Source organism: Zootoca vivipara, chromosome 1 (assembly GCF_963506605.1).
Source record: "Zootoca vivipara chromosome 1, rZooViv1.1, whole genome shotgun sequence".
Classification (NCBI taxonomy): domain Eukaryota; kingdom Metazoa; phylum Chordata; class Lepidosauria; order Squamata; family Lacertidae; genus Zootoca; species Zootoca vivipara.
This window is the reverse complement of record NC_083276.1, coordinates 72,174,380-72,196,761: the sequence shown is the minus strand read 5'-3', so window position 1 is coordinate 72,196,761 and position 22,382 is coordinate 72,174,380. Positions and strand designations below refer to the sequence as shown.

The 22,382-nt window shown below is 45.9% G+C and overlaps 1 protein-coding gene across 1 annotated transcript in view; it reads left to right on the top strand.

Moving 5' to 3' along the window:
• The window catches only part of PTPN5 (protein tyrosine phosphatase non-receptor type 5), a 98,826-nt gene that overhangs the window by 6,136 nt on the left and 70,308 nt on the right, over positions 1-22,382 (top strand). The gene's annotated exons all lie outside the window — the stretch shown is intronic.

The window sequence follows — 22,382 nt, the reverse complement described above, 5'->3', positions numbered from 1 at the left end:
TTGCTCAGTAGAGAAGCATCGAAACCTAGCGTGCATGCTTGGAATGGCATTAAGAGAGTGCTTAGGTATTTGCAGGAGACCAAAGAGTATTGTTTGGAGATGTCAGCGCAAGGTGAGCCACAACTCACTTGTTTTGCAGATGCTGATTGGGCCAATCAGGAGGACAGGAAGTCAGTGACTGGTTTGGTAGTCAAGTTTGGAAATGCCCTGATTGGTTGGCGGTCGCACAGGCAAAGCCTAATAGCAATGTCTTCCACGGAAGCCGAATTCTGTGCGTTGTCTGCGACATGCACTGAATTGGAGTACTACAGATGTTTGGTCCAGGAAATCTGGGGTGATTGTAGCCAGCCCATCACTGTTTGGGGCGACAATCAACCATCTTTGAGACTGGCGGAGTCTGGACAGTTCAAAGCCAGAACCAAACACTTAGACATCCGCTTCCGAAACGTATGTCAGAGCATACAGGTAGGCTTGGTGAAGTTGAGGTATTGTCCAAGCCAAGAGAACCTAGCAGATGGGTTCACAAAACCCTTGAGTTTCCAACGGCATGGGGAATTCTGTGAAGGGTTGGTTTTGGGGTAAGTTTGGATACCCGCTGTCCCCAGTGTTCAGGTGAGAGGGGGTGTGATGAGTAACAAGTAACTAAAGAGTTAACTGTGTACTGTAGCACCTGACCACTGAGGAAGATCATGTTACAGAATGTACCAGAAGTGTTTCTGTATGTTGCAGTTGGTTTCGTTTCTGCCTGGGAGACGGTCGCAAGATGTCTGCGCTCTCACCAGGTTGTTTGTTATTTTCTCTCTAGAATAAACTTAAGTAGTTATTAGAACACTTTGGACTCTGTGTGTTCTTAAGAGGCTTTTTATCCAACGGCTATACAAGCTTTCGCTGTGTGAGAAGAAGAACTCTGCTGTGTGTGTGTTTTACTGCCAGCCCGGTTCTACGTAAGCAGAGAAGCTGAGAGGAAGCGCGCCGGGCGATAATCAGAGGCTCCTAATTGAGTCATAAACAACTCAACGGAGCCCTATACCCGTCACAGTGTCTTCACCCCCATCATTCTGAGGTCCGGCACCAAGGGCCTTCTGGACCTCATTGTGAGAAGCCAAGTTGCAGGGAACCAGGCAGAGGGCCTTCTCAGTAGTGGCGCCCGCCCTATGGAATGCCCTCCAATCAGATGTCAAAGAGAAAAACAGCTACCAGATTTTTAGAAGACATCTGAAGGCAGCCCTTTTTAGGGAGGCTTTTAATGTTTAATAGATCACTGTGTTTTATTTTTCTGTTGGAAGCTGCCCAGAGTGACTGGGGAAACCCAGCCAGATGGGCGGGGTATAAATAATAATAATAATAATAATAATAATAATAATAATAATAATAATATTAGTCAAAAAAGCTCATTCGTGCTCATGTGCATGAGTCTACATGCCTAATTGCCCATGTTCTTGTGAAAAGTCCTGATATTATGCATGCCTTTAGCCCCGGTGTGGATGATTCTTCAAAATAAATACCGTATTTTCCATGTATAAGACACCCCCATGTATAAGGTGCCCCCTATTTTGGGGGACTCCAAATTAAGAAAACACCCCTCAGCACTACCCGTGTATAAGACGAGCCCCAAATTTAAACCCAATTTTTTGGTTAAAACAAAAACAAACCTCTAGTCTTATACACGGAAAAATACAGTAGTTGGAAGTGGGAGCCAGATTAGACCCATGGCATGAGGGGGAGGACTTTAACCCATTGACCCCACTTTTGCCCTCATCCAATTTTGAGGGCCTTCACCAGCTTTTAGCTAGCAGGTGGGAAGGAAGCTGCCATAAAGGCATAAATAAGATTGTGCTTACTGGTATTTAACTTCTATGGTACATGGGGGGAAGGCTGGAATCCTTAAGAATGACAACCCTCTAGCAACTTACAACATTTTAACAAGGCGTTTTTCATAATGCAAAATTGAGGGGCAGGTGCCAGAAAACGGGGAGTGTCTCTGTTAAGTGGGGAGAGTTGGGGTGCACACTGACTGAGAGTGGTCCAGTCTGTACCTGAACAACAAACAGTTCTGACTGATGAGTCAGGCCGGAGATGGACATTTTGAAGAGGTCGGTGGTACTAGATAAACACCTGGTGATACTCTAAAAAAGAGCAGACCACTAATGGGGAGAAGGTCAACCACAAGGCAGAGAGACAGTGACCTCGTGCAGCTGATTTTGGGTGTCAAGAAAGGGGAGCAAACGGTTAGTTGTTTCATTTATTATTATTGCATATGTACTCCCAGGAAGAGACACTTGTGGAGCTTTCTGCCTTGGGTGCCAAAACACTATATGCCTTGCTCCTTTTTTGGCTGGAGGCAAGAGGGAATTTACAACCACAAACAGCAAAATGCTTTGGCCAGCCCCACCAGCAACCTTCTCCTCTGGCAGCCTGCCGTGGTGGTGCTTGGAAAGTGTGTAAGCCCTGGACCAAGAGTCCCTGGTTTGACACCCCTGGTGCTTCCTCACAGTTAGTCAGTGCCTAACCTATAGCATGTCTGCCATCATACATTGAGCCAGCTATGTATTGATCATCTTCCAAAGAGCTCCTTTTTATGTCACACTTGGAACTTCATGGAACTGAAGAAATGCCACACAAGTTCTGCTCAATGAAGTTTCAGGGGTGCTTCTGGTGGGGGTGGGGTTTAATGCCAATCATGCTAGCTTTGTACATACATATAACTGGGCAGAGGGCTGGTAAACAGCTGCCATATTCAATAGTATAAAGCCATGCTGAAGAACCTCTTCTTCAGGAACTCCTGAATCAAATTAGAAAATCAGTTAGAAGTTATCTGTGAGATCTCAACAAGACATCATTCATTGCGCTATCGATTCAGCTTGTGCTTCAAGTTGTGCTTGGCACAGTTGGGCTGTGTTTCAGGAGAAGACTGGAATGGTGCTTTTGTAAGCAATCTTCTTGGTTTTTGGTACCAGGACGACCCAGGCAGGATTTAGGCTTCCTTTATAAACAGGGTGAAGCAAGATACTTGAACAGGGCTTCTTGTACTGACAACTCTAAGCTGCTTCTTATACACTATCCCTCTTGATGCATTAAAAACAGTTTTATTATTTTGGAAAATATTTTTTTACTGGAAAAAATATTCTAACTGCATTCAGGCACCGAATCCAAGATGGCTGTTTGGCCTCACCGTTTCGTTTAGATGCCCACAGTTGAGTACAGAGCCTAAATCTTCCATGTTACATATTACCTGGGGTTATATTTTTCATAATCACTGATGCGCCACAGGTAGCCTTCATACATATGAGGAAGGGAAGCAGGTTTCCAGATGAACAGGGGTCCTCTATCTATCCTGCCCCTTTTTGAACCTGTTGTTCTAGACCAGGCTCCCTCAAACTCAGCCCTCCAGATGTTTTTGGCCTACTAGCAGGACCAGTGGTCAGGGATGATGGGAATTGCAGTCTCAAAACACCTGGAGGGCCGAGGTTGAGGAAGCCTGGTCTAGACAGCATACTGATTTACAGGCAAGGGCGCCACCTTTTGACTCAAGGATATCATTGTTAGGTGCTTTTTCCTTGAGATTTCCCCACCTGCATCCTGCTGTGCTTGAAAGCTAACAAAGACACAGCAAAGGTGTCATCATGAGTGCAGACCTCTGCGTGTTTACCATGGTGATGATATTGTAGCAAAAGTGCTAGGCTATATCAGGGCAAATGCAGTGAAGAAATCAATGTGCCATAATAAGGTATCTGGATGAATAGTATGCTACTGCCCCTTCAAACGCACACATACACCAAGCTGCTTATAACCATGTATTTGGGACGCTAAGGTAAAGGGTAAAGGGACCCCTGACCATTAGGTCCAGTTGTGACCGACTCTAGGGTTGCGGCGCTCATCTCCCTTTATTGGCGTACAGCTTCCAGGTCATGTGGCCAGCATGACAAAGCCGCTTCTGGCGAACCAGAGCAGCACACGCAAACGCTGTTTACCTTCCTGCTGGAGTGGTACCTATTTATCTACTTGCCCTTTGATGTGCTTTCGAACTGCTAGGTTGGCAGGAGCTGGGACCGAGCAACGGGAGCTCACCCCGTCGCGGGGATTCAGACCGCCGGCTCTGTGGTTTAACCCACAGCGCCACCTGTGATTTGGGATGCTAATCTGCCACAATTGCAATGTGTGCAGGAATATTGTGATCATGTTGCAGGGGCCAAGGGCATGTTTTGCCCCTACCAAGCCCAGCCAGTATTCACATGTACGTTGCAGCTGCATGGATTGGGCTACGGTAGTACTACAATGAATCTTTGTGCTTGCATGAAGCAGGCAACAGAGAGCTCTCTGCAAAGGGCACTTCCACAATCCCTATGTTACAAGGATCTAATTCTAGCTGAAACCAGTTCATTCTGTCTGAAATGCGAGGACTATTACTCTGGCTAGGCTTTTCAAAACAGACACACAGACACTTGTGGAAATTTCACTAAGAGTGCATCCAGACATAGGTATTGTTGTGTTAGTTTTCCTGGCTATAATACCAGCACTTCTGTCCTGGTTGCTAATGTTCCTTTGAACATTTGAACTTCATTACCTCTCGCATTATGGAAATGTGGCTTTTAAAAGGTGAAAGATTTATACGATCTGAAGAGAAACCAGAGTGGCTTTTTTATCAATCTACCAGCATGTTGTACTAAATTTCATTCCCAGCAGTGGGCAGTGAGTGACACAACAGCAGACATGTTGCCACCCCCTTGCCCTTTGTGCACACGTGCTCTTCTGTTCCCCTATGATTCACCCATGAAAAGTACTGTATGCTATGATACAGCTCCAACTTTTGTCCCATGGTTATCAAAGTCAACAAGGTTGCAAACAGATTTTTTCCCCTGGAAGCCATTGGCATGGAAATGTGCTAAATAACTACTGGTGGCTTTTACATCATGTGAAAGATCATATAAAGTGTGAGAAAACTGAAATAAACTGCATTCTGAATGCAGCCTATGATTCTCCTTTGACCATGTTTATAGCAGAAATTTACATGAGTTTACACTGGAACAAACATCTCACCGCTATTGTGTGTGGCACCTTAAAGACAAACACATTACTATGGACTTCTTTTTCATCGGATGAACCAAAAGATAAAGAGAGAGATTCCCCCACCCTTCCAGCCTCTAAATTTTGATAAAGGGAAAGGAAAGGAGGGAATGTAAAGGAGAGGCAATGGAGGAATGAATGAGGCAAGAGTAACAAGGGATGTAGAAGAAGAAAACTGCTTTATCAGTAATCCGAGTTTTATCTGAAAGCACTTTAAAGAAAATTGAAATCTGAAGGAGGATGTCCTGCTAATAGCCGCTAGATGGCAGCATCAATACAATAACAATACTAGTAAATTTATCAACCACACCATATCAAACAGCAACAAGTTACTTTCCTTCGTCTGTAATACACATTTTCACGTGTAACAATGTATGCTGCCCATGGCTAATCCTAAAGTTTTCTTTTATTCTTGTGTGGTACAGTTGAAGTTAATACCCACATATGCAGCTACCTTGAACAGAGTCAAATTTTGGGGTCCATCTAGTAGTGTCTACTTGAACGTGCATTGGCTCTTGAACACTGGAGACACCACGGAGTGAAGCTGCACATGGATGCCCTCTACCACTGAGCCACAGGGCCCTTCCCACCTTTCAAGCATGCTGTCATGGGAGACTAGTTCTGCATGGGGGGGGGGAATAGTCTTGGGGCTGATTCACAACTCCTTGAAGATGCACTGAAATGTGTGCTGAGCAAAAATGTGACTTGTACAACTGTTGATTTCCCAATCAAGGCTGATGGTCTTCTCTGATAAGGCTCAACAGTGCTCAACATGGCATGGTCCGTCTCTCCCCCCCCCCCCATGCTTTATTCTCCAACTGAGGTTATCTTTCACTGCTAAAACTATATAATTTGCACCACTTTTTTCTCTTCAGTGTTCGTATATGGAAATTTTGTTGTGGTTGGTTTTAGAAGTAAATGGCAAATATCGTACTGAGAGAAGAAAAGAAAGGCCACAGAATGATGCTGAAGAATGTAAGGAGCTTGAGGAACTGTAATAAAAAAGAAAATTGCCCAACCAGCTTCATTGGGAACCTTTCTCAGGAGCATTTCTGAGACTGTCAGGGCAATCCAAATTAGTACCTGCTTTGTGCTGCCCGAGGTTCTGTGAACTGGGAGAGCCACCACCACATCCACAGCCCAGTTGCTCACAGTGGGAGGATCAGAAGGTAGGGTGTAGACTAGGCCCTCCAGGTGTTTTTGAAACTACAATTCCCATCATCCCTGACCATTGGTCCTGCTAGCTAGGGATCATGGGAGTTGTAGGCCAAAAACATCTGGAGGGCCGAGGTTGAGGAAGCCTGGTGTAAACAGATTGATCCAATCTCAGTGCCAGGCTGGGATTGAGCCCAGAACGGGCCTGATGCTGGTTGGCACTGGCTGTGAAAATGACTCAGGATCCACTGGATCCTGGGCTGGCTCAGCCCCACCCCCGCCCTCTGAATGCCCCATTTCAAGGCTTTCTGCTTGGCTCTACTAGTGGGGATACCGTTGGCAGGTAGACTCCTATCAACTTCCTTCATCCATGTTTCCCAACGTCTTTAACCATTGGTCATGCTGGCTGAGGCTGATGGGAGTCCGACAACATCCAGGTCTACGGGTTCATCAGCCTCATATTAGTTCTTCCTGATAAAGTAATTCTGATCCTTGGATGGGAAGACAGAAACTATGACCAGAAATATGGCAAATTTCTTTGTCATGTTTCATCCTGTTTCATTGAGTATTCATTATACTGAAATGTATCCCCATGAACCCATTTAATATTCATGCGGAGTTTCTCTCTCTGCACTTAATTAAAACAGGGTATAATTCAGAATTGGTTGTGACTAATTGTAACAATGATGCCTTGTTCAATCATGTACCGTGTATATTGTTGTTGTTTAGTCGTTTAGTCGTGTCCGACTCTTCGTGACCCCATGGACCATAGCACGCCAGGCACTCCTGTCTTCCACTGCCTCCCGCAGTTTGGTCAAACTCATGTTGGTAGCTTCGAGAATACTGTCCAACCATCTTGTCCTCTGACGTCCCCTTCTCCTAGTGCCCTCAATCTTTCCCAACATCAGGGTCTTTTCCAAGGATTCTTCTCTTCTCATGAGGTGGCCAAAGTATTGGAGCCTCAGCTTCACGATCTGTCCTTCCAGGGAGCACTCAGGGCTGATTTCCTTAAGAATGGATAGGTTTGATCTTCTTGCAGTCCATGGGACTCTCAAGAGTCTCCTCCAGCACCATAATTCAAAAGCATCAATTCTTCGGCGATCAGCCTTCTTTATGGTCCAGCTCTCACTTCCATACATCACTACTGGAAAAACCATAGCTTTAACTATACGGACCTTTGTCGGCAAGGTGATGTCTCTGCTTTTTAAGATGCTGTCTAGGTTTGTCATTGCTTTTCTCCCAAGAAGCAGGCGTCTTTTAATTTCGTGACTGCTGTCACCATCTGCAGTGATCAAGGAGCCCAAGAAGGTAAAATCTCTCACTGCCTCCATTTCTTCCCCTTCTATTTGCCAGGAGGTGATGGGACCAGTGGCCATGATCTTGGTTTTTTTGATGTTGAGCTTCAGACCATATTTTGCGCTCTCCTCTTTTACCCTCATTAAAAGGTTCTTTAATTCCTCCTCGCTTTCTGCCATCAAGGTTGTGTCATCTGCATATCTGAGGTTGTTGATATTTCTTCCGGCAATCTTAATTCCGGCTTGGGATTCATCTAGTCCAGCCTTTCGCATGATGAATTCTGCATATAAGTTAAATAAGCAGGGAGACAATATACAACCTTGTCGTACTCCTTTCCCAATTTTGAACCACTCAGTTGTTCCATATCCAGTTCTAACTGTAGCTTCTTGTCCCACATAGAGATTTCTCAGGAGACAGATGAGGTGATCAGGCACTCCCATTTCTTTAAGAACTTGCCATAGTTTGCTGTGGTCGACACAGTCAAAGGCTTTTGCATAGTCAATGAAGCAGAAGTAGACGTTTTTCTGGAACTCTCTAGCTTTCTCCATAATCCAGCGCATGTTTGCTATTTGGTCTCTGGTTCCTCTGCCCTTTCGAAATCCAGCTTGCACTTCTGGGAGTTCTCGGTCCACATACTGCCTAAGCCTGCCTTGTAGAATTTTAAGCATAACCTTGCTAGCGTGTGAAATGAGCGCAATTGTGCGGTAGTTGGAGCATTCTTTGGCACTGCCCTTCTTTGGAATTGGGATGTAGACTGATCTTCTCCAATCCTCTGGCCATTGCTGAGTTTTCCAAACTTGCTGGCATATTGGGTGTAGCACCTTAACAGCATCATCTTTTAAAATTTTAAATAGTTCAGCTGGAATATTATATTAGAGAGAATCTAATGGCCTTTTTGTTTGCTTCTTAATAAACCTCAGAAAACGGGGAAATAGAAGGTCTTCTGTCTTTCTCTTGAAATAAAAATAATTGGGAAACCCCTCCCCGCCCCGTTAGCATGAACACGATATTGCTCTTGTGTTCATAAGGCCTCAGATATCATTGTGTCTAAAAACTGGAATTTCATTAACAAAAGGTCGTGCTGTGTAAAGTTAAGCGGGTCAGAGCATCTGTATCTTATAAGGTCACTTAAGATTCATGGGCCAAATGTAACTGGACAAAGTACAGCCCCATCTACTTACTGTCATTGCTACATGCCTGCAAAGATGCCTGGCAAGACTCAATAGGGCCGTTCTCAGGTTGGTGAAAGTCCGGGAGCCAGCTGAGAAACCTGAAGCAACTCTGTCATTGCTCCAGCTAAGACTAAAAGAAAGTTACAGGTGGGCTAGGTGGTTTGTGCATATTACACCAATCCTGGCCTGATTCAAAATGCTGCTTTTGACCTATATATAACTTGAAATCACTCAGTACTGCAATACCTCAATGAGGCTGGAAACATGAGCAGAGACTTTTTCTAAGGTGGTTCCCAGCTTGTGGAATGCTCTCCCCAGGGATGCTCATCTGGCGCCACTGGCAATTTCCCCCTCTTCTCCCAGGCCTGTCTGCAATGATGGAGGTAGAGAACTGACCAGAAGGGGTGACACCCACAGCACACTCTCAAAATTTCAGATCTTCCCATGGACCAAAAAAGGTTAGTGATCTCTGCTGTAAAAGAATTACTTTCACTTCCTTTCTAGAACAGTAGCAGCACTTATTTTAAACAAAATCCTCTGTGTACTTACTGTTATTTGAGAGTAGCCCTTTGTAATTCAGTGGGACGTACTTCTGAGTAGACCTGCCATACTGCTGAGGTTCTAAACCTGCTCCAATCTCCACCTTTACACAAAAAAAGGCATCCAAAAAGTAATCTTTAACCCAAGCACACCTGTGTGATTAAGGAACTCCAATTCCCTGACAGCTACATGCCATGACTGCCCATTATAGAAATCACACCAAAGAAGATAGTGGGTGTTGCAAATGGAGATGACTGATCTTAGAGTTATGCAGCCTGTGTAATCAGAATATTTTTAATGCTTTCTTCAGCCCACACAGGACAACTAGATTGCTCCGCACTCCCACAGTGCATTGCACTACTGTATTCTGTATTGTTAAATCTATGTCAACAGTTTGTATAACAGCCTTACTAACATAACCTAAGTTAAAAGTAGGAAATGAGTAATCATGCAATCAAGCGCAATTTCTCTGTGTTAGGCTTGCGTGTCCATTGTCTTGGTGATGTGTGTGACTATTCAGAGCCAAAGAGGAATATATTATTTTAACAGTTAAACACATTGGTGAAGGCCTGTACAGGACTGCTCCTCTGCACTGTTTCCTAGCTACTTAGACACAGAACCAGGGCCCCAGTCACAGAACCAGGGCCCCAGTCGTCAGAGTTGGAATGGAGGCTTCAGAACTCCTGGGGAGAGGCAACAGTAGCTGAACCACAAGAAAGAGGATTATGCAAATTCATGATGGAGAGAGCTAATGTGGGCTACTAGCCATGATTATGCTCTACCTCTCCAGATGGCAGCGGTAATGTTTCTGAGCACCAGTTATAGCAAATCAAAGGGCGGGGGATGTTCCAATGACTGCCAGGATACAGTAGTTGAATACTACCCTACAATACCAGCCCACCCATGAGGCAAGATGAGGTGTCCGCCTCTGGTGGCAAGCTCCACAGGGGCAGCAGACCCCGATGTAGATACTTATTACCCCCTGTTCCTGATATAGGTCTTCACTCACCCCTTCTTCCCTGGCAACTGGGGTGCCAACTTTAATAAAATGTTGAGGGGAGCAGGTAAGCCCCACCCCGCAAAATCACGACATGGTGCACACACCATTTGAATGGCAATTCCCATCAACTGTGGGGGCGGCTCCCTCAAATATATAATTTTTGGGGGCCAAAGACGCCTAGGAATTGGTTCCTGTGTCTGACAGGAAGTAGGACCCTAATTTGTGGTTTGCCTCAAGTGCCAAAATGTACTGGGCTGGTCCTACTGCCGTGTGTAAACTCCTTTCTTCCTCTTTACTTCCTGGACATTTCACTGCCCATTCTTCCTCTGTCTTTTCTTTCACCCCTCAGACATTCCCTTTGGCCTTCCCCCAGTTCTCTGAGCCATATTCTCATAAAGACTTCATTTTCTGGAGTCATCTGAAGTTTTGCTACTCTGTCTGATGACTTCTTTTGCCCCACTTCTGCCACCTTCTCTTCTCTTCTCTCATAGGCTTGCTCTGCTCATCTGTAGGTTCTAACTCATATCACACAATAACAACAAGTGAGGCTAGCAGCAGTTTACTCTGAAATGGGACAATAAGATTGCTCTACTGTATTTACTTTTGCCACTGTCAAAGTGTTCAAAGTGTTGGTGCTGACCTTTAAAGCCCTAAACGGCCTCCGTCCAGTATACCTGAAGGAGCGTCTCCACCCCCATTGTTCAGCCCGGACACTGAGATCCAGCGCCAAGGGCCTTCTGGCGGTTCCCTCATGGAGAGAAGTGAGGTTACAGGGAACCAGGCAGAGGGCCTTCTCGGTAGTGGCACCCGCCCTGTGGAACACCCTCCCATCAGATGTCAAAGAGATAAATAACTACCTGACATTTAGAAGACATCTGAAGGCTGTTGAGGCTGACATTATGAAGACATCAGGGAAGTTTTTAATGTGTGACATTTTAATGTATTTTTAATCTTTTTAATCTTTGTTGGAAGCCGACCAGAGTGGCTGGGAAACCCAGCCAGATGGGCGGGGTACAAATAATAAATTTTATTATTATTATTATTATGGAGAAAGTAATGACCACCCCAAATGGTGGCTTACTACGTATACAGTTCAACAGAGTAAAGATCCAGAAAGCTTTTGAGGATGCAAGCCATAAGCCCCATAAGATACTGTGGTGGTAAGATGTCAATATGAGGGACCTGGTACAGATCCAGAGAATTTATCAGTTGTGGCAATTTGTAACTTCACTTAAACCCAGACTTTACTGACCTTGCAGTAAACACGAGGCAATTATTAAGACCTGTTGATTGTGACAGTATTTATTTCAGACATTGTTTCCTTATGCCTTCGGAAATGAGAGTACAGTATTTCGTTCATTTCCACATATTCACATGCAGTTGCAGCTGTTGCCACTGAGACAGGTGTACTATACTCCTGATAGGAATTAATAACTGTTGGTATACAGTATTACTGCTACTCGTTTTTTGTTGTTTGTTTTTAAAGAAAAGGTATGGCCACTTATAGGAAAGCTAATGCACTAACAGGAACAAGCAAGCGGGCTATTGTTCGTCTTGGCATTTTCCACCTCTGCAGCCTTTGAAATTCCTTTGACTCTTCTTTGTCGCTCTGTTTTGTGTACAGTGGATTACAATAATGCTTTTACCTTTTTGACTGCTGTAGGACAAAAGATCTCATGGCTGATAATGAAGTCACAACAAAGGTCTGAAAATGCAGACACAATGATTAAAGGCAGGCCCGTCCTAGCCATAGAGGCTAGTGGCGCGGAGAACCACGGCGCCGGGCGCTGGAAGGGTGCCAAGTGAGTGCAGGTTTCCGGCGATCTGGACAGGACTGCACTCCTTCTCCGAGGACTCCGCGCTGCGCCTCCTTCTCGTTTCCCCAGCGCTGGGTTCCACTCAGTCGAGCTTCGCCACCAGCGGCGCACAGCGCCCAAGCAGTCCTTGGAGGTGGCCTCCTGCTGCCGCCGCGGTCCACTTGGCACTCCCGGGCCCTTGGAGAGGCTCTGGAGGGGGGCGCTGGAGGGACCTAGCGCCAGGGCGCTGGATGGGCTTAAGACGACCCTGATTAAAGGTGATCTTCAGAGGGCAATTTTGTGTGTGTGTGTGTGTGTGTAGAAGTGCCACTAGCACTTCTGTGCGATCCAGTTCCAGCACACCAATGCATATTTGTTTCTCATATTTGTTTCTCATTTGCTGTGTATGCCTTCCCTGAATGAATACACAAAGCATAACATGATGCTGTATATAGTGCAAGAGATATATGCTTACTGATATCTGTGTAGCCTTAGCAAGGTCGTTTTTACTGTCTTTCATTCCGCTGCTTTGTTGTTTCAGCCAAGAGAGAAGTTATCAGGGAGACAGTCTCAGTAATCTATTGATTTATCTTTGATCAGGCCTCTTCAGTCAATGGATCATTATATACACCAAAGCCATTACACCTCCCTTCCTGGGTATTTTCATGTTTTGTTTAGTTCCTTAAGTAAAACAAATTCTAATGCGTCCAGTTCCTACAAATGTCAACTCAGAAGCACATCCTATTCCATTCCAGAGGGCCTACTTCCAGGTAGGTGACTAAATGAGTATATTGTTACCGTACTAGTGGTGTGGCATACCCTGATTAAGAATCAAGAGCATTAAAGTCATACAAAAGCATAATAGGAATTGGTTGTTGTTTTTTTACACCCAACATTCCATAATGTATGGCTTTCAAAGAATAACAGAATTTTCAAAAGCCTATTTCAAAGAGCAATGCAAGGCAACTCACACATTTAATTCAGTCAGCCATGAGTAATTTCTTTTGTACGAATGAACTATAACTACTGGGATTCTCTTTCTTTTAAAGAATATTTTTTTGTACTTCTAAAACAATGCTTCCCTAAACTTTGGGGATAAAAACCTTCCCTATTTTCTCTAATATTTGATACAAATGAAGATTCTGGTAACCATGGCATTTTAATGACATCACAGTAACCATGACAACAAAAGTGGAAAAGTGTCATCAGAGCCCCTGTCTCCAGCTCTGTCGTATAATATTTAATGGACCATTTCCAATGTGTAGAAGCGCATCATCTTTCACTTTATGAACAACATCAAAATGTCATTTGTGCCTTTAAAAGTCAAGTTGTATTGTGGCCCCATTGCAGGAACCACAAGAGTCAGGACAGTGTTGTCACGTGGAAGGAATTGCCCTTGTATCCAGAAGTTTGTGCATGTTGTGAGAACAGAACTGCAAGTGCAATCCAAAAAAGGAAATGCCAAAAGAATCAAATGAAAATACAGTGAAGTAGATTATAGACATGGGAAACCAAGAACCAAGCTGGGGAGCAATTAGTTGTTGTTTTTTTAAAGTTACTAATCAGAATTTCTTAATACTTTAGGAAGTGGCTACAAACACAAGAACCCCTAATGATATATGTGCATATATGACACTGTTTGGGGATAGGAAAAGATATCACAGCAAAGAGATTAACTGTAAGAAAAATAACTAGCACAGAAAATGTTATTCATGGGAAACTAGTGACTAGACTTGCATAGAAACCTGCTGGATGTGGTGCTTGGATATGTGAAACTATCATGAGCAAACTATTTGTCCCATTCTTTGCATCCGTGCAAAGCTGCCATATGTAGTGAGCTACTGAACTGCAGATTGCAGCATCTAGTAACCAAGTGGAGTACCCTCATACCCTCGACTGACTCCACCTACTCAGACTAGCTATTCCACTTGAGCCTTGCTCAGACAGCAGTCTTCCTGGGCTGTGGTGTTTCCCTGTATCCTTTAGTTCATTCTTCAGTCCAAATGTCTGGCTTGCTTTTTGGTCCTGCCTCCTAGTTTGCTTCTTGGTATTGACTTGCTTTCCACTTTTGGCCTTGTCCCACAACTCCAGGCTCCTCATCGGTATAAGATCACAGTTTCATTCACACCAAAAGTCATGTCTACGACAATACAAAACTGAGACCCTTGCTGGTTTTTCACACCTGGATCGTCTCACTGGGATGATATGGCATTAGTTTCCATTTCTTTGTTGAGTAGTGTTACCTGTGAATAGGCTTGTGGAGCTGTTTTGCTTATGGAGTGTTCCTTTGAGAAAACACCAGGCAGATAGGTTGTTACAAATCACCTATGTTGGTTGATTGAAAAATGCATTGTGCAATTAATGCTGCATCGCATTCAGGTAGGAGAGGGAAAATTCAGAAATAATTAACTGAGAATAATGAAACTCGCTTCCTTTTTCATGTGCAAGTCAGCTTTCATCTGCCATGTTGAGCTATGACTCAGAGTGTGCCAATACCTAATAACAATGAGCGTCCCACTGGGAAAATCACTAGGATTGGGCTCACCAAAATTCTCTGCCACAAAGTCACTTTCTGACTCAGAACAAGGGCTACAGCAGCACTGGCAGTAATATGTTCTGTAGATGAGTCATGCTGACACATTAATATGAACATAAAAACTTTGAAACATAAAGGCAGGTAGCTGAAGAACTAGCCAAGTGACTCTCAAATGTCCCCCCCTCATTTGCTAAATGCCACCCACACATAAACTGTATATATTAGCTTTTACTATCATCTCAAGCCTTGTGCAGTAGCCATGCAGCACTATTTGTTGTAAATGCCATCCCCATACCCTAAACAATCATAGAAGGGCTGGAAGGGATCTCAGGGGTCATCTAGTCCAACCCCCTGCAATGCAGGAATCTCAACTAGATCATACATGACAGATGGCCATCCGACCTCTTCGTAAAAACCTCCAAGGAAGGAGAATCCACCAACTTCTGAGGGAGTCCAGTCCACTGTCAAATAGTTCTTACTCGCAGAATTAATAATAAGGATACACTGCAACATATTGTTGCAAGTCCTACTGGTAGTCTACAATAGTAGGATAACTTTATCAGGACCAACAAAAATGCCACAAGTCTAATGTTAAGCAAATTACACAAACAAAAATTGATTTTGGGGGTGGGGGTGGGGGTGGGATCTGAGAAGAACAGAAAAGTTTGAAAGCCTACAGTTTCCAACAATCTTAAGATGGTGCACAGGAGGGCAATGTGGAGTTGATTAACTTAGACCATACCAGATGCAAAACATATTTCAAGTTATAGCAAAGGCTACTGGGACAAACAATGGCTTTTCCCTTATGTAGCAGCTCAAGTCCTTAAAGGACCTGAAATCATATATTACTTTGGTTTCATAATACCTTTAATAGCTCAGGAATAATAAAACAAACTTTCTTCACTAAATCGGAAATAAATCTGTCATTGGGTTTAACGAGGTACTTGTTGATGAAAGGTAACAACATAGCTTTGAAAAGATCCCAGAGTGATTATAAACTTCTGCTCAGAACATCAAGTTGATGAAAACCAAGGCGTCGAAACTGACTTCAATAAAACTGTAGTCAGTTTATGCATATGGACTCATTATAACTACAATAATCCAGCATACTATAGAAATGAATGAAATGGCTGTGTGGCATATTGCATTATCTTTTTTGGAGGTGAATCCATGTGCTACATGCTAAATCTGTAATGTTAGCATTTGGAAAAACATGTGCTTGATATTTTAATCCCACAGTTTCTCCATGTAGATGAGGGCAACATTTATGCCTCCTCCACCCACACTAACAACTCCATGATAGTGAGGCTGAGAGAGGATGACTGCTCTAAGGACACTGAATAAGTTTCACAGATGAACAGAAATTTGAACGCCCATCTAATTGCAGCAGCCTAGCCTCTACCTCACACTGGCTCTTAATGTATACTGTTGTTGTTTAGTCGTTTAGTCGTGTCCGACTCTTCGTGACCCCATGGACCATAGCACGCCAGGCACTCCTGTCTTGCACTGCCTCCCGCAGTTTGGTCAAACTCATGTTCGTAGCTTCGAGAACACTGTCCAACCATCTTGTCCTCTGACGTCCCCTTCTCCTAGTGCCCTCAATCTTTCCCAACATCAGGGTCTTTTCCAAGGATTCTTCTCTTCTCATGAGGTGGCCAAAGTATTGGAGCCTCAGCTTCACGATCTGTCCTTCCAGGGAGCACTCAGGGCTGATTTCCTTAAGAATGGATAGGTTTGATCTTCTTGCAGTCCATGGGACTCTCAAGAGTCTCCTCCAGCACCATAATTCAAAAGCATCAATTCTTCGGCGATCAGCCTTCTTTATGGTCCAGCTCTCACTTCCATACATCACTACTGGGAAAACCATAGCTTTAACTATACGGACCTTTGTCGGCAAGGTGATGTCTCTGCTTTTTAAGATGCTGTCTAGGTTTGTCATTGCTTTTCTCCCAAGAAGCAGGCGTCTTTTAATTTCGTGACTGCTGTCACCATCTGCAGTGATCAAGGAGCCCAAGAAGGTAAAATCTCTCACTGCCTCCATTTCTTACCCTTCTATTTGCCAGGAGGTGATGGGACCAGTGGCCATGATCTTGGTTTTTTTGATGTTGAGCTTCAGACCATATTTTGCGCTCTCCTCTTTCACCCTCATTAAAAGGTTTTTTAATGAAGCAGAAGTAGACGTTTTTCTGGAACTCTCTAGCTTTCTCCATAATCCAGCGCATGTTTGCTCTTAATGTATACAGTTTACTTCAATTGGCTGAGCCCCTTTGTAGCAAGGATGGAAACCTATGGACCCCAGATATTGTTGACCTCCATCACTCAGCCACTATGGATAATAGTCAGGGATAAAGATACTCCTACCGGGCACAGGTTTCCCTTCATTACTCTACCTCTCCTAGAAACTATAGGGGCAATTAGTCCAAGTGCAGCAAAGTGCAGGTTAGATAGCCAAGGGCCAGGACCATGGAGAGCTCCATACCAGATACAGAGACTCACTACTATGGTAGGTATTAAGGAGCTTGTTGCATTAGCACTGCTTGGGGTAGTGTGCTGGTGACTGCAGCTTTATTAGACAGTGTATGTGAAACCCTGCTTTCATGGAGGGAGCCTACATGGTAGCTATAGGGCCTGTATTTGAATAAGTGCATGGCAGGGTGGAAGAGGATGGCCCTCTGAAGATGCAGATAGTTTAGGGAAAGAGCCTGAATCCAAGGTAGGAAGCAAAGTGACCTTTTCACTGTCTGCTGGGGTAGCTCCTCCAATGAGGCCTCTAGTGGCATGACTGCTTAGGGGACTGCCTCCTGGCAAACTTCAGGAATCCAGTTGCCTTTATCATAAGAGTCATGATACCCTCCATTTGGGGAAAGTGTTTTTCAGCTGTAATGTGAAAAGTGGCTATTGTACAGCTCTGATATCAGTTGATTATTCTCAGATGTGAACAGCAAAGTACGAGGGAAATCTTCCAAAGACACCTAGGTGCAGAATATGAGCCCTTACCTGCCAACATTGAAGAAGCCCCCAATCCTGGTGCCCTCCCTTGCCAGGCTGATCATGGACAGACTCCTGCATACCCATTTACCCTTCAGACGGAGAACCAGCAAAGCCAAAGTGCTTGAGCTGAGCCAACGTCCAGGAAAACCCTCAAGGGGGAGACAAACCCAAAACAGCCCCATCAGAACTTAATGATATGAAAAATTGAGATATTTAACCAGGTGGTAGGTATGGATGGCACTGAGTGGCTTGAAAAGGAGCACTAAAAGAGACAAAGACCTATATGCCATGTTCAGACTGAGAAACTGTGTTAAAATGTCCCCATGATCAGAAGACAGAACTGCCCATTGACACCAGCAGACACTTTCAAGGCTCTAATGTAGAATGGAGAAATTGGGTGGGACCTAAAATAAAAAATTAAAAAAAAACCAACCCCCAAGCAGCCCAATGAGGACATAGCCTGTGCCATGGACATGGAACGCTGACTGACTGGAGGCAGAAAGGGGAAGGAACGGAGTGGCTGGATGCCAAATTTTAAAAGCTCATTGTAATGACACCAAGGCATGGGAAACGACATACATAAAAGCAGCTCTACAAGACTGGTACCAAGGTCCTCTAGCTCAGCATCCTGTTTTAAACAGGGGCAGCCAGATTCCTTCCAAGAAGGCCACAAGTAGAGCATGAAAATAACAGCCTTCCCCCATTGCTCATTTTCTAAATCTGGCATTTGGAGGTACACTGCATCTGAATATGGAGCTTCTGTTCAGCTATCATGGGTGACAGCTGGCATGTTGAACTGGAAGCTAAGGAGAACAGAGCCAGGGGACTCTGCACAGGCTACAGTTCTCAGTGGTAGTCCCATGTTATTTGTAAATACCGTAGTGCTAGTCAGAAGGATTTTTCTCTAAAATCACTGAGAAATGGCCTCCAAAAATGCATCGTTCTTCTTCTGTTCTAGTAAGTAGGGGAAAACATATATTTTGTGGCTTTCGTGGCAGGATCCTCAAAATCATTGAAACTTATTAGTTATATATTGCTGCCCGGGGTGTGTGTGTGACATCTTATGAAATCATATCTTGGCTTAACATGTCTGGAAGGAACCTCATTCCCCTCTGTTTACCTTAAAATGTACATGTGATAAAAGAGGACAGCAAAGATTTACAAGGAAGGAGACAGCAATCAATTATCAGATGCCCAGCTCAGCTTCCTTGAATGTCCCCTGCCCGAGTTACTATAATGGAGGCTCTCTTCTTGCCCCTGCAAGCCAAAACAGAACTTCCCTTCTGAGGGACAGGCTACCATAGCAGAAGCTGGACTTTAGGGGTACTTTGTAAGAAATACCGTTCACAGATTTGACACTTTCTAAGGGCCTCCCCCCCCCCAATCTTCTTTGGTCAAACAGGTTTTGCAGGTTTCAACCAGTCCTGGGAAAAAGATGAAATCAGTGTGCTACTGCAGATTATAGAATCAAAGAATCTTAGAGCTGGAAGGGGTCCAAGGGTCATCTAGTCCAACCCCCCACAATGCAGGAATTTCAGCTAAGCATCCATGACAGGATGTTTTGGTGCTGCCTAAATGGTACCTACATTCTTTTCCAAAGTACTGTACACAGAAACTTGTATTACTGAAAGGCCCAATGATTCGTCTTACAGTGCAATCCTATATATGTTTATTCAGAAACAACCCCAGTTCAAAGAGACATATTCTCAGGTGTGAATGCCTCCCTGAGTCAGGATTGGTTACTTTACTCTGACTGGTGGTGTCTCTCCAGGGTCTCATATAGAGAGCTATTTTATGCACATGAACCCATCTGCATGCAAAGCATATACTACTCTACCTCTGATGATGCTTGCAGAATCCTCAGAACCATTTCAAATGCTTTTGTAAAACAAAACAAAACCCAGCAACCTTAAGCATATGAAAATATGGCCACTTGTCCACATATCTGCACATGTAGCGCTCGTAAAGTCACCACACCTCCCTAGCAATGCCTTCTGCACATTTCCCAGCTAGCCATTCATCTGCATGCGCTGCCTTGCTCACTGAGCCATACTTATGGCATGCTGCTGGAAGTGTCCCTCTTTCGGGCGACGTGGCAAAAGTGGGGCACTGCATATGGTGATGCCTCTACAGGTCTGGCTGGCAGTGGGCTGCCAGAGAACTGCAATGTGCAGATGTGTCAAGCCCAGTATACGTAACTGTGTGAATAGGACCAGCAGCTGACCTCCTTATGTGGGTTGGATCTACACTATATTTGTCTTCAATGAAAAATATGATATACTGCTGTTGATGCCCGAAAGAGAACGAGGAAGAGGTCCACATGTGGCTGTCCTCTGGTGATCTGGTCGCTCTCTTCCCTCTGTGTCCATCTCTCCTCCCCCTGCTCCCTGGCCCTCACTTGCTTCTGGGCATTTCTGCCACTTGAGCATTTCATTCATGTTTTCCCTCTTCCCCCCTCCCCTTCCCCATCTCTCTCTCTTTCAGAGAAATATGTATGTCTGTGTGCGTGGGCAGCCTTTGAAAGGCTTTCTGTCAGTCAAGCCACTGAGCTGAAAAGAGACGAGAGGTATGGGGGAGAGCGGTTTTAATGGGGGATGTGGGCGGCTGTTGTTGCTACCGCAGCCAGCCAGCCGTGCAGCCCTTCCCTGTGGGGGGAGCATCTGCATAAAGCATGGGGATGGAGGCTTTTGCCACTGAAAATGACCCTCCCCAAACACATGAAGTCTCTTCACCTGCCACAGTGCCTGAAGCAACACAAAGGAGGAGGCGAGGGCCATGACTGCAGACTGCCTTTGACATCTGCTGGGCTCAGTTTCCCTGTAAGCCACGCTTTTTTGTTACACCTTGAGGAAGGCAGGTTGCATCCTGAAAAACAGGGGGTGGGGGTGGTTTGGAGATCTTTATTAGCCAGGGGTTTTGTCTTACAGCTGGAAGGACCCAGCATTGTGGAAAGCAGATGGGGACCCTTCACAGCTGGAAGGTTTTCGCTTCCTAAATATAGGGGCCAGCAATTGCAGGAATTGGGAACATATTGTGGGGAGGTGGAGCAGGAGACTTCTGTATATATACTATGTGGAGAATCGAGCTTTCCATCGTTATTGGACTGGCGCTCTGCAGTGTGTGGTGGGAGCCTGTGTAGCAAGAAATAGGTGGGGGTTTAATAAAAGGGGAGGGGGCTTTCCACAAATGAACTGAGGGTTTGAGCAGGCCAGCCCAGGGCTTAGCCCCCAAGCCTATCTCCAGGTGTTACAGCTCAAGTCTGGTCTGCACGCAGAAGAGAGCGCTCTGTGCATGTGCAGAGAGCCTCCCCCCCCCCCGCACCGCCGAAAAAACACAGCGAACACCTCCATCCGGGGGACGGAGGCCGGCTTCCTCCGTTGAGGTGAGTCAGGTTTGAAGCTCTGCAGAGAGTGTAGGGGCGTCGGTTCGGCGCGTGAAGCGTTTCTGGGAGGCTTTTACCTCACCGGCGGGGAAGAGGGAGAGAGAGAGAGTTGCATTGGCGTGGCCTTCCGCTTGGCGCCGTGAGGTACCGTTTTTTGTTTTAGTGGGGGGCGGGAGAGGGCATTGAATTGTGCCGTGGGGTGGAGCTCTGCAGCGTGGAGTTGGGGTGGGTGGGTTTGCAGACCAGACTGCCTGAGCGGCGAAGAGGAGGGGGGGGGACTTTGCAGTGGGTCCAGGGGAGCGAGAGAGAGAGCGCGCGCGCGCGCACCCACAGCACACGCGCGCAAACACCTCTCTCCCGGCCTTGCCTCTGGTGGTCTCTTCCGCAGCGTGAGTCTCGCGCCTCTCTTCGTTCGTTTCCTTTCCATATACAGTACCTGAGGCGCGGCGGGACTGAGCAGGTGGGGGCGTGAGGGGGGGGGGAGAACGCGGGTGTGGGTGCTGTTGCCGTGGGAGAGGGATGGAAAGGCGGCTGGGTGGAGAGCTCGCGCAGCCCCGCCAGAGCGGTGGGCGGGAAGCCCCTGGAAGGGAAGCGGGCGGCGGGGGGGGGGGGAGGCGCCAAGGCAGAGAGTCCTAGGCGCCTGCTTCGCGCGCGCCGGCTGCGGCTCCTGAGACAAGGTGAGGGCTCAGGGCTCTTTCCCGCGCGGGGTTCTTGTGGGTGTTTTACGGCGGCCGGGTGGCGTGCAGCTGTTGCTCCAGCTCTGCTTTTCGTTTCCGGAGGGGACCCCCGCCGCCCCGCTGGTCAGCGTCGGCGTCCGGGGGAGGAGGTGGCGAGCGGGCGCCAAGCCGCGCGGATGCCGAAGTGGGTGCGCGGTGGCGCGCTCGGCGTGGGCTGAGGAGGGCGATGGCGAACGGTCGCCCTTCCAGGCACACCGGCGGCACTGCCTGGAAACGAAATAGACGCAGGCAGCCCAGCACCAAGCGGTCAATATTAGCGGGGGGTTTTATTATTATTATTTCGGGTCTGTTTACGTCGCTCCTTATAGCGCTCTCTCTCTCTCTCTCTCTCTCTCTCTCTCTCTCTCTCTCTCTCACACACACACACACACACACACACACACACACACACACACAGTGGCGTCCTGTTGTCCTTCATGCGTGTGGTTAATACTAAAAAGGAGTAATAATGCATGTGTGTGTGTGAAAGATTCCTCCTGTATTTGTTGGGCAATGTAGGAAGCGCGCTCCAGCTGGGGAAGCGAGGTGCTGTTTGTGTGTTTCAGTTCTAGTCACTGCACTGAGTAGCTAAAACCTGATCTCCCAATTCCGGACTGCAGTAGAATATTAACGACGGCCAACCGGGCTTCTTCCCCCTTCAGTGTTCTCCTGGGATAACACTTGACTAAAGCCGACCTGATGAGACAACCCGGAGTCGCAGTGATAGCCCATCA